The sequence below is a fragment of the Nycticebus coucang genome, chromosome 12 (assembly GCF_027406575.1).
Source record: "Nycticebus coucang isolate mNycCou1 chromosome 12, mNycCou1.pri, whole genome shotgun sequence".
Taxonomy (NCBI): domain Eukaryota; kingdom Metazoa; phylum Chordata; class Mammalia; order Primates; family Lorisidae; genus Nycticebus; species Nycticebus coucang.
The window spans coordinates 92,092,777-92,106,255 of NC_069791.1; the positions used below are offsets into that span (position 1 = coordinate 92,092,777).

Below are 13,479 nucleotides of genomic sequence, written 5' to 3' on the forward strand. Positions count from 1 at the left end.
TCCCACTCAACTCAACCTGTCAACACAAATCCTGTTCCCCTCCACAAACCCAGAATGAAAAACAGGTTATTGCTAGGGTCAATTGCAAGGTCAGAAGAGAATCTTTTTTTTTTTTTTTCTTGTGTCACGGTCTGGACAAGAATGTGACACCACTGATTTTCTGAGTCTGCCAAATAGGAATGTTAGCTGGGCACACAGTATGGCAGTGTTTCTAAGGGAAAATCATCCCTACGTGTATAAAGTCCCTCCCAAAATAAATATGGAAACTCAGTCCCCTATGTCTGTGGGGGAGGGGGGGTCTTTTTAGAAAGACCTTTCCTTTTTTATTTAATACAGCTTTCTGTCTAGTGTCCCAAAGGCTTGTCTTGTATGTTAATGCCAGAAAGGTCATTTGAGCAGATTGCAGGCTCTGATTTGTGTGAAGCGCTGTTCTGGTAGAAAGGGTATGTGGAGTTGTATCTGGGTAGGGTTGAGGTTTCAGTCGAACCTGCCTCCAGTCCTGATCTCCCTGCAGATAAGGGCATATACTAGCCAGATGTCAGCACAGAGGTGGGGTGTGTATACTGTCCTATGCAATGCCATTATTTCCTGATGGAAGTGGGATGAATGACTTCAGCGCTACAGAGCAGCCTGGCAGTTTTCAAACTGAGGGTACACAAAGACTCCAAGGGTTCTTGGTCTTGGTTCATTTAAAGGAAATCCATTTTCAGCTCTTCAGCTTCTAGGCGTGGACTTGTTTAGTTTTGGCCCAGTGTATAGACAATCCCCAAATGCCGAACAAGAAGGCAATTTGAAATGCTGAGGCCCCAGAGTCTATTTTCTATATTTAATAACTATCAAAATGTGTAATGTATTTATTTGCTGTTGTGTATTAGTAATCATTGTATTAGTAACTCAAACTAGAAAAATATTTTTAATACTTGGGGCTTGTGGTCATGGACTTTTTCAAAATAATATTTTTCACTGTATACACCTTTTTTGTTCTATGTAATATGGAAGTGCTATGGACAACGACAGTGAGGACCCTTGCATCTAGACCAGGCGTCCTCAAACTTTTTAAACGGGGCCAATTCACTGTCCCTCAGACCATTGGAGGGCCGGACTATAGTTTAAAAAAAAAAAACTATGAACAAATTCCTATGCACACTGTACATATCTTATTTTGAAGTAAAAAACAAGGGTGGCGCCTGTGGCTCAAAGGGGTAGGATGCCAGCCCCATATGCCAGAGGTGGTGGGTTCAAACCCAGCCCCGGCCAAAAACTGCAAAAAAAAAAAAACGGGAACAAATACAATTCGCACCACCGCATGTGGCCCGCAGGCTGTAGTTTGAGGACCCCTGATCTAGACGCTATTGGCAATGACATTGAACAGGAATAGCCAAGGATTCATCACACCTTGCTAAGAGCTCTCCCACTATCCCACTGATCCATGATGTGCTGGTGATTGTTTAACAGCTGAATAGAAGTTAAGACAATGTCCTGATTTGTGGCATGTGCCATTTCCACAGCCTATTGCAAGCCTCCAACCTGGCTGCATAACACAAGCTGGGATGCTCTGGATCCTCACAGGGAGGGACGCAGGTAAACTTGGAGAGTATCAGGTGTGAACTTGAGACCTGCAAGATGGTTTTCTATTTTTTTTTATTTTTTTTATTTTTGTAGAGACAGAGTCTCACTGTACCGCCCTCGGGTAGAGTGCCTTGGCGTCACACGGCTCACAGCAACCTCTAACTCTTGGGCTTACGCGATTCTCTTGCCTCAGCCTCCCGAGCAGCTGGGACTACAGGTGCCTGCCACAACGCCCGGCTATTTTCTTTGTTGCAATTTGGCAGAGGCTGGGTTTGAACCCGCCACCCTCAGCATATGGGGCCGGCGCACTACTCACTGAGCCACAGGCGCCGCCCAAGACCTGCAAGATGGTTTTCTAAGTGTGGTTGGGGGACGTATGCAGCGCCCCATTCCAGGTGTATAGAAACTAGAATAGGCTGGAACCAGCCATGTGCATTTTAACAAGGCCTCCAAGTGATTGTGGTGGATGCTGAAGTTTGAGATCCACTGGTTCTCTAGTCTGGCTGTATCTGAGAATCACATGGTCAGCTTCTGAAACCTATTGGTGCCTGTGTGTCCACCCGGAAACTGATGTCATTGGCACGGTCCCAGGCATCGGTGTTTAGACAAAGCTCTGGTGTGTTGCTAATGATCTGCCAGGGTTGAGGAACAGACTGGGATTGGAATCACTTTAAAGAAACATGACTGGGCGGTGCCTGTGGCTCAAAGGAGTAGGGTGCTGGCCCCATATGCCGGAGATGGCGGGTTCAAACCCAGCCCCAGCCAAAACTGCAAAAAAAAGAAAGAAAGAAAGAAAAGAAACATGACTGTAGGACCTTCAGAGGAGTCTAGAATTCCCCTCAACTTCTAAGCATTGTACTGGCCGACCAGGAGTCTCAAAATTTTATCTAAGCTGTTAGAGTGCTCTGGTATACAGCCGGCAGATAGATGCTGGAGGCTATAGTAGCTGGAGGGAGAGATTGGCTTCTGGGAGGAATCCCTAGCCCTTGAGGTTTTTTAGTTTTCTTCAGTTCTTCCAGAAGGAAGAATTCACCTACATGCCTTTATCCCAGTATTTTAACCAATTCCTGTCCATGCCTTGATAACCTGTTACCACCCCTTATACTTTGGTCTTGCCTGGGAAAAGGTCTCACATAAACCTTGAGAGAGAAGACCAGAAAGGAATGAACTAGGGACCTTCAAAGCAGAGTTGAGACACAGTAAACAATTTGGAAATAAAGGTGAGATATGAAACTTCACAGTGGAATTCACACTGGGGAGTTTTGCACAGGCCCCACACAATTATGTCACAGTCTCTGGAGGGTGACTGGTGTTATCAAGTGGACCTGGGTCTGGCAATGAGTAACGGGGTATTCCAATCCTGCATTCCCCCTGCAGAAACCCTTGTACACGTGTACTGGGAGATGTGCGTTAGGGTCCTCGTGATAGCAGAAAACTGGAAACAACCCAAATGTCTGTCAACAGTTGACTGGACAAACAAATTATGGTCTACTTGGCCAGTGATTATACAACTGTGAGCATGAATGGGCCACAGCTACACACATCAACTTGGATCAGTTTAACAGCATTGAAAGAAAGATGCAAGGCACAGAATAATACATCCAGTGGGATTCTATTTATGCAAATCTAAATGTTGAGAGATTCATACAGAGGGAAGAGAACGCTAAAGAAGAGCAAGAGAACAATTATCACAAACCTCAGGGTAGGAGACTTCATGTTTGGGGAGGAGCTTTAAAGTGACAGTGTTCTGGGGCGGCACCTGTGCTCAGTGGGCAGGGCGCCGGGCCCCATACACTGAAGGTGGCGGGTTCAAACCCGGCCCCGGCCAAACCGCAACAAAAAAACAGACGGGCATTGTGGTGAGTGCCTGTAGTCCCAGCTACTTGGGAGGCGGAGGCAAGAGAATCACCTAAGCCCAGGAGTTGGAGGTTTATGTGAGCTGTGTGATGCCATGGCACTCTACCGAGGGCAATAAAGTGAGACTCTGTCTCTAAAAAAAAAAAAAGTGACAATGTTCTGTTTCTTGGGTGGTGGCTGCATGAGTATTTGCTTTATAGTTACTCAGTATATGTGTTATAGTCACTATTGTATGTATGTTCCATCCCCAAAATAGTAAAAAGAAAGATGTTAGTAAATTGCTTGAAGTTAACCAAGTCAACCAATAAAGGAACAGAACAGAAAAACAATTTAGCTGTTTGGGGGATGATAGAGATAGGCTATAAGTGGGCTAACCTTCATCTATTATGGCCGAAAATCAGTAAATCCTGTCTAAAATCTTTTTTTATATATAAATCTTATCTGCCATAAAAATAAGCCTGTTAGAGACACAGACATAACCACCAGAGAAATAGCTAAGAGTTCAAAGTCATTATATCTAGGGCTGAAGTGAGTGGAAGGACTGAAGATGTTCAGTAGGACCTTCTGTTTTATCCTGTGTATCTTATGAACCATGAGAACCATGTGCAAGGACTATTTTGCTGAAAACTAAGAAACAGATCAAATCTCTGCGTGGTCTTCTTCTGATCTGGACAGAAGGTAACTTACTTAACACAGATAGCAATTCAGTAAGTGGGGGAAGGGAGGAAGGGAGGAAAGCTGGGGTGAGGGAGGCGGAGCAGGGATGCTGAAAGAACCCAGTTTCCACCTGAGTTCTACATCATTGTGGTTGGCTTCCAATACCAAGAGACAGATGCCTCAGTGCCCCTGTGCCGTCCTTGTCTCCCTTGGCAGGCTGGTGCCGGGCCAGTTCCGGAAGGGCTGAGAGTGGAAAATCCCAGTGAGAGATGTGCCAGCCCTTCAGTTTCAATTAAAGGCAATGTGACAAGAAGGGCCTTGCATACTAATGAGAGTGGGTACATCATCTCCCCTGGTCTCCTGAATCCTCTTCTGTCTCAGCCAGTGATAGGGCTGAGAACTCCATTCACAGCCCAGAGAAAAGCCTCCCAGCCAGCAGCCTAAAGCTCAAGGCGAGGAAACCTGGGGGCCCCAAGGTCATCAGCCACTAGTACACTGCTGTGCAGTCAAGGCCTCAGCAGAAAGGATTGCCTGGGGTGAAAATACAGATTCCTGGGCCCTGCCCCAATCTTAGAATCAGAATCTCTAGGCATAGGGCCTGAGAATCAGCATCCCCTCCACCTGAGTGCTGTGGGTGATTCTGTTGATCTGGCAAGTTTGGGAAGGAGCAGCACAGCCTGGCATTCACTGCCTGTTTGCTTAGGGCCTGAGTCAACAACTGGGGGTCAAGTTTGAGGGCAGCACCTGCCTCCTAAGGTTGCTGGGCAGAGGAAACAAGGCAAGGCATGCAAAGTGTTCAGCGCTGCTGAGAGGTAAGCACTGGTTAAATATTAGCTATTGTTATTCGTAGCCAATAGTCTTTGCCCTTAAGGAATTCACAGACTAGAGGGGGAGGCAGAAAAATCAACAGAATTAAAAGAACCAAGAGATGTTCACAAGCTGCTGAGAGAAGTTGCTTCAATAAATGTTCATCAAACACACAGATCTGAACATAATGTTGCTAGGGCCAAAGGTTACAAAAAAGAGATCAATTCACACTCTCAAGTCAGCAATATATATAGGAAACCGTGAAATGTTATTTTTTTAACCAGTTAGCACCCAACTTCTAGGATTCCTGGTAAATATTAAAAGCAAATCCTTTTATAGTATTTACGGAGCCCTTGACACAGATGACGTCACAGTGAGGTTAAATACCTTTATTTTCCCCAGTTTTACAGATATGGAGATGGAGGCACAGACAGGTTATGTAACTTGCTCAAGGTCACACCATGGGCTGTCTGGCTTGTGTATTCATGGTCTTAAACTCAACTGAGTCACGGTCTCACAACTGCCTTCCACCAGGGTGGTAAAGATTTCTGTGATCAGAGATAGTGATGGACGCAGATGCAAGTGCTTCTTCCCACATCCTCGACACATCAACAGTCGGGAAACAACCTCAATGCCTGACAGGGAATGACTAAGTATCTGGTAACCTTGACAAAATATGATGATGTCATTAAAAAATGTTTTAGCAAAGTTTAAGGTAGGCGCGATCTTAAAAGGAAAATACAGTGGCATGTGTCTTATAAATTTTGATGATGCGAATTTAAAATTGCTTAATAAAAAGTTAGCAGTGTCTCCAAGGAGTACAAGTACAGCACAGGGGCTCCCAGGCTTCTGTCTGTTGGAGTTGAAAGCCAACTGGGATGTCTCTAACAATACGGCAGAAACTCAGTTCTTTGATTTAGTTACCTTATCTTTTATCCTTCTCCTGCCTTTCCAAAGCTGAAAAAAAAAAAAAAAAAGTCTGTTTTTTTTTTGTAGAGAGAGAGTCTCACTGTACGGCCCTTAGGTAGAGTGCTGTGGCATCACACGGCTCACAGCAACCTCTAACTCTTGGGCTTACGCGATTCTCTTGCCTCAGCCTCCCGAGCAGCTGCGACTACAGGCGCCCGCCACAACGCCCGGCTATTTTTTTGTTGCAGTTTGGCCGGGGCTGCGTTTGAACCCGCCAACCCTCAGCATATGGGGCCGGCGCGCCGCCCTGTTTTTTGTTTTTTAACAAGTGACTCCTATTTCACATCCATCCTGGGTGAGGTTTTCATAGGACAACCCTTAAATGTGACTCCCAGTACAAAATTATATTCATTACCCCCAAAATCGCACCCATTGTCTCAAGTTACAGCATTGCATCTCAATTATGTAAAAAAAAAAAAAAAAAAAAAAAAAAAAGGGGGCGGCGCCTGTGGCTCAGTGAGTAGGGCGCCGGCCCCATATGCCAAGGGTGGCGGGTTCAAACCCAGCCCCGGCCAAACTGCAACAAAAAAATAGCCGGGTGCTGTGGCGGGCACCTGTAGTCCCAGCTACTCGGGAGGCTGAGGCAAGAGAATCGCTTCAGCCCAGGAGCTGGAGGTTGCTGTGAGCTGTGTGATGCCACGGCACTCTACCAAGGGCCATAAAGTGAGACTCTGTCTCTACAAAAAAAAAAAAAAAAAAAAAAAAAAAGAACTAAATGATTGAAAGGAATCAGATGAGTTTCTGTTTTCCTAAATGTCCTACAATATACATGTAGGGGGAATTGCTATTGTTGGGGGAAACTTTCTTTCTACAGGAATCATCAGGCTTGTGCCCATCGCTCAGTGGTTAGGGCGCTGGCCACATACACTGGGGCTGGTGGGTTTGAACCCAGCCCAGGCCTGCTGAAAGCAACAATGACAACTGCAACAAAAAAATAGCTGGGTGTTGCAGCGGGCGCCTGTAGTCCTAGCTACTTGGGAGGCTGAGGCAGGAGAATCACTCCAGCGGTTCTCAACCTGTGGGTCGCGACCAATGAAAATACATCCTGCATATCAGATATTTACCTTATGATCCATAACAGTAATGAAGTAGCAACGAAAATAATCTTATGGTTGGGGGTCACCACAACATGAGGAACCGCAATAAATAAAGGGTGGCGGCATTAGGAAGATTGAGAACCACAGGCTTAAACCCAAAAGTTTGAGGTTGCTATGAACTGTGATTCCACGATACTCTATCCAGGGAGACATAGTGAGACTCTGTCTCAAAAAAATAAATAAATACAGAAATACAAAATAAATAAATACATAAAATAAAGGAATCATCTGCAAATATAGCAGAAGGAAGAAAAAAAATCAGAGGAATCAATCCCTAAATACTATTACCGCAGTTAGTACTCAAAGATGAGGGCAAGGCAGGCAGGATAAGAAATGGGGTTCAGAGGCATTTGAGGCTAAGCACGGTGGCTCATTCTTATAATCCTAACACTATGGGAAGCCAAAGCAGGAGTGCTTGAGGTCAAAAGTCTGAGAACAGCCTGTGCAATATAGCAAGAACCTGTTTCTAGAAATGTATTTTTTTTTTTTTTTTTTTTGTAGAGACAGAGTCTCACTTTATTGCCCTCGGTAGAGTGCCGTGGCCTCACACAGCTCACAGCAACCTCCAACTCCTGGGCTTAAGCAATTCTCTTGCCTCAGCCTCCCGAGTAGCTGGGACTACAGGCGCCTGCCACAACGCCCAGCCATTTCTTGGTTGCAGTTTGGCCGGGGCCGGGTTTGAACCCGCCACCCTCGGTATATGGGGCCGGCGCCCCACCAACTGAGCCACAGGTGCCGCCCGAAATGTATTTTTTTAATTAGCTGGGCATGATGGCACATGCCTGTAGTCCCCGCTACTTGGGAGACTGAAGCAAGAGGATGGCTGGAGCCCAGGAGTTTGAGGTTGCAGTGTGCTATGATGATGCCACTGCAGTCTAGCCAGGGAGACAGAGCAAGATGTTCTCTCTCAAAACAAAAAACAAAAAACAAGCAACTGGAAGCTGTGGAAGTACTCTGACCTCCCAGGACCATCAGATCCAATGGAGGGAGGCTGTGAAAGACAGCCACCCACATGTGAAGTTGCCATAGGAGAAGCGACTGTTCAAAGATATATTTATGAAATGTTTGCTAGGAAAAGTTTATGATTAGTGAAATGCTAGAAAAATAATGTCCTCTCTGCTCACCCCCCAGTTTGCTTGCCAACAGACAGGCAGACTTTTGGTCCAGCAGTTTCCATACTCAAATAATGGCTCTGCCACTTAATAGCTGCGTAACAGTCCACCCCTGCCCCCAGCCTCAATTTCCTCACTTGAGCTTTAGGTATAATAATCTCCACCTCACAGGGTCCTTATGATGATTAGAGGAGATGACACATTTAAAATGCCTGGTTCAGTGTGTGCAGGGAACCGGTAAGCACTGCTTAACACACAGGCAAAAGCCCCTAGCCACCCCAATCAAAAACATGATGTGGTGACAAATCAAATTAAGACCAGTGGAAACCAAGATGGCAAGAAAATTAGCAGCTGCTTGACCTTGCAGCTCATTATACTCTAATTATAATATATTAGCATGCTAAAAGGAACTCCCACTGACCCCATGACAGGGTTCCCGGTTCAAGAAAAATCTCACCCCTTTCTAAAAATTAACATGAATACTCCTCCCCTGCTTAGCTTATGATTAAGACATTGCTTAAATTGAAGGAAAAAAAAAAAAACTCCAGAAAATCATAAAAGCTGTTCTCCTTAGGAGGGAGAACTAGCCTCTCCTGTCTGTGGAGTAGATCTTCTGTATTTCATGAATAAAACTTGCTTTCACTTTACACTGTTGGCTGGCTCCTGAATTCCTTCTCATGCAAAGCCAAGGACCCACTTGGACATCCATGATTCCCAGCATTAGGAATTACTTTCCTGTGACACTAACACCTGGTACACCAAGTACGTACTCGGCACATGTGACTTCCTTTCCCCCCAAATGGTCTGTGTAAATATAAACTTTTAGAAATTACTGCTAAAGAGTTCACTTAGTATCTTTTTAAAATTCCTAAGATGTCACTCATCTGCAAGTTAATGATCTCGCAAGCTCCACTGTTAAACACACCCAAGAACTTGAAAGTAAGCAAAGGAGACCAGTGTAGATGTTCAGAAATGTATTACCCAAACTCAGAGCATGTGTCATATGTGCTCGTGCTTTAAACTTCATTCTGGCAAGTTGATCTATCAGATATCCCAAAGCACAACTTGGTTTAGGAATGAAATGGTATTCCCAGTGCTTAATAAGCACAAAAAGGGTGGGGGGGAGAAAAATCACTAGTCATCAAGGAAATTGAAGCCACTACTCTCTCCCCCAGAATGGTTAAAATGAAGAAGATTCACTACATTGAAATTTGGTGAAGACACAGAGCAACTGGAATGCTCACACATGTCACATATACACTAGGAATATAAACTGTGCAGCCACTTTAGAAAATGACTTGGACATAGCTAATAGAATTGAACATTTGTATATACGAGGATCCAGCAATTCAAAATCTACAACTGATTCATGTAATCAAAAAACATATCCAGGGTGGTGCCTGTGGCTCAGTGAGTAGGGTGCTGGCCCCATATACCGAGGGTGGTGGGTACAAACCCAGCCCTGGCCAAAATGCAACAACAACAACAACAACAAAAATACCCAGGTGTCAATTAAAGCTCCGAGTCAAGGGTTGGAAGACAATTTTTTAGGCAAATGGAATTCGGAAGAAAAGAGGAGTTGCGATCTTTCAAATACATGTGGATTTAAAGCAACTAAAGTCAAAAAAGACAAAGATGGTCACTTTATATTAGTCAAGGGAAAAATACAACAAGAAGACGTTTCAATTCTAAATATTTATGCACTCAATTTAAATGCTCCCACATTCTTGAAACAGACCTTACTCAGTCTGAGCAATATGATATCTGATAATACCATAATAACAGGGGACTTTAACACTCCTCTTACAGAGCTGGACAGATCCTCTAAACAGAAATTAAACAAAGATATAAGAGATTTAAACAAGACCCTAGAACAACTGTGCTAGATAGACGCATATAGAACACTCCATCCCAAAGATAAAGAATATACATTCCTCTCATCACCCCATGGAACATTCTCCAAAATTGATCATATCCTGGGACACAAAACAAATATCAACAGAATCAAAAGAATTGAAATTTTACCTTGTATCTTCTCAGACCATAAGGCACTAAAGGTGGAACTCAACTCTAACAGAAACATTCGACCCCACACAAAGACATGGAAATTAAACAATCTTCTGTTGAATAACAGATGGGTGCAGGAACAAATAAAACATGAAATTATTAACTTCCTTGAGCATAACAACAATGAAGACACAAGCTACCAAAACCTGTGGGATACTGCAAAAGCAGTTTTGAGAGGAAAATTTATCGCTTTAGATGCCTACATTCGAAAAACAGAAAGAGAGTGCATCAACACACTCACAAGCCATCTTATGGAGTTGGAAAAAGAAGAACAATCTAAGCCTAATGTCAGTAGAAGAAAAGAAATCTCCAAAATCAAATCACAGATCGATGAAATTGAAAACAAAAGAATCATTCAGAAAATTAATGAAACAAGGAGTTGGTTTTTTGAAAAAAATTAATAAATTAGATAATCCATTGGCCAGACTAACGAGAAATAGAAAAGTAAAATCTCTAGTAACCTCAATCAGAAATGATAAAGGGGAAATAACAACTGATCCCACAGAGATACAAGAGATCATCTCTGAATACTACCAGAAATGCTATGCCCAGAAATTTGACAATGTGAAAGAAATGGATCAATATTTGGAATCACACCCTCTCCCTAGACTTAGCCAGGAAGAAATAGAGCTCCTGCACAGACCAATTTCAAGCACTGAGATCAAAGAAACAATAAAAAAATCTTCCAACCAAAAAATGCCCTGGTCCAGATGGCTTCACACCAGAATTCTACCAAACCTTCAAGGAAGAGATTATTCCTGTACTGCAGAAATTATTCCAAAAAATTGAGGAAGAAGGAATCTTCCCCAACACATTCTATGAAGCAAACATCACCCTGATACCAAAACCAGGAAAAGACCCAACCAAAAAGGAGAATTTCAGATCAATCTCACTCATGAATATAGATGCAAAAATTCTCAACAAAATCCTAGCCAATAGATTACAGCTTATCATCAAAAAAGTCATACATCACAATCAAGTAGGTTTCATCCCAGGGATGCAAGGCTGGTTTAACATACGCAAGTCCATAAACGTTATCCACCATATTAACAGAGGCAAAAATAAAGATCACATGATCCTCTCAATAGATGCAGAAAAAGCATTTTACAAAATCCAGCATCCTTTTCTAATTAGAACACTGAAGAGTATAGACATAGGTGGCACATTTCTAAAACTGATTGAAGCTATCTATGACAAACCCACAGCCAATATTTTACTGAATGGAGTAAAACTGAAAGCTTTTCCTCTTAGAACTGGAACCAGACAAGGTTGTCCTCTGTCACCTTTACTATTCAAGGTAGTGCTGGAAGTTCTAGCCAATACAATTAGGCAAGACAAGGAAATAAAGAGAATCCAAATGGGAGCAGAGGAGGTCAAACTCTCCCTCTTTGCTGACGACATGATCTTATACTTAGAGAACCCCAAAGACTCAACCACAAGACTCCTAGAAGTCATCAAAAAATACAGTAATGTTTCAGGATATAAAATCAATGTCCACAAGTCTGTAGCCTTTGTATATGCCAATAACAGTCAAGATGAGAAGCTAATTAAGGACACAACTCCCTTCACCATAGATTCAAAGAAAATGAAATACCTAGGAATATACCTAACGAAGGAGGTGAAGGACCTCTATAAAGAAAATTATGAAATCCTCAGAAAGGAAATAGCAGGGGATTTTAACAAATGGAAGAACATACCATGCTCATGGCTTGGAAGAATCAACATTGTTAAAATGTCTATACTTCCCAAAGCAATCTACCTATTCAATGCCATTCCTATCAAAATACCAACATTGTACTTTCAAGATTTGGAAAAAATGATTCTGCATTTTGTACGGAACCATAAAAAATCTCTTATAGCTAAGGCAGTTCTTAGTAATAAAAATGAAGCTAGGGGCATCAGCATACCAGATTTTAGTCTGTACTACAAAGCCATAGTGCTCAAGACAGCATGGTACTGGCACAAAAATAGAGACATAGACACTTGGAATCGAATTGAAAACCAAGAAATGAAACTAATATCTTACAACCACCTAATCTTTGATGAACCAAACAAGAATATAATTTGGGGGAAAGACTCCCTATTCAATAAATGGTGTTGGGAGAACTGGATATCCACATGTAAAAGACTGAAACTGGACCCACACCTTTCCCCACTCACAAAAATTGATTCAAGATGGATAAAGGACTTAAATTTAAGGCATGAAACAATAAAAATCCTCAAAGAAAGCATAGGAAAAACACTGGAAGATATGAGCCTGGGGAAAGACTTCATGAAGAAGACTGCCATGGCAATTGCAACAACAACAAAAATAAACAAATGGGACTTCATTAAACTGAAAAGCTTCTGTACAGCTAAGGAGACAACAACCAAAGCAAAGAGACAACCTACACATTGGGAAAGAATATTTGCATATTTTGCATCAGACAAAAGCTTGATAACTAGGATCTACAGAGAAGTCAAACTAATCCACATGAAAAAAGCCAACAATCCCATATATCAATGGGCAAGAGACATGAATAGAACCTTCTCTAAAGAAGACAGACGAATGGCTAACTAACATATGAAAAAATGTTCATCATCCCTATCTATTAGAGAAATGCAAATCAAAACCACCCTGAGATGCCATCTAACCCCAGCGAGAATGGCCCACATCACAAAATCGCAAAACTGCAGATGCTGGCGTGGATGTGGAGAGAAGGGAACACTTTTACACTGCTGGTGGGACTGCAAACTAGTACAACCTTTTTGGAAGGAAGTATGGGGAAACCTCAAAGCACTCAAGTTAGAGCTCACATTTGATCCTACAATCCCGTTACTGGGCATCTGCCCAGAAGGAAAAAAATCCTTTTATCATAAGGACACTTGTACTAGTACTAGACTGTTTATTGCAGCTCAATTTACGATCGCCAAATTGTGGAAACAGCCTAAATGCCCACCAACCCAGGAATGGATTAACAAGCTGTGGTATATGTATACCATGGAATACTATTCGGCTATTAAAAAAAAATGGAGACTTTACATCCTTCGTATTAACCTGGATGGAAGTGGAAGACATTATTCTTAGTAAAGCATCACACGAATGGAGAAGCATGAATTCTATGTACTCAATTTTGATATGAGGACAATTAATGATAATTAAGGTCATGGGGGTGGGGAGGAAAAGCAGAAAAGAGGGAAGGAGGGAGAAGGGTGGGGCCTTGGTGTGTGCCACACCTTCTGGGGGCAAGACATGATTGTAAGAGGCAGTTTACCTAACAAATGCAATCAGTGTAACCTGGCTTATTGTACCCTCAATGAATCCCTACAATAAAAAAAAAACATAGCCGGGGAGGCGGAGCAAG

The 13,479-nt window shown here is 42.8% G+C and overlaps 1 protein-coding gene across 2 annotated transcripts in view; it reads right to left on the minus strand.

Annotated features, from left to right (window-relative positions):
• Positions 1–13,479, minus strand: part of IQCK (IQ motif containing K) — a 187,882-nt gene that overhangs the window by 2,955 nt on the left and 171,448 nt on the right. The gene's annotated exons all lie outside the window — the stretch shown is intronic.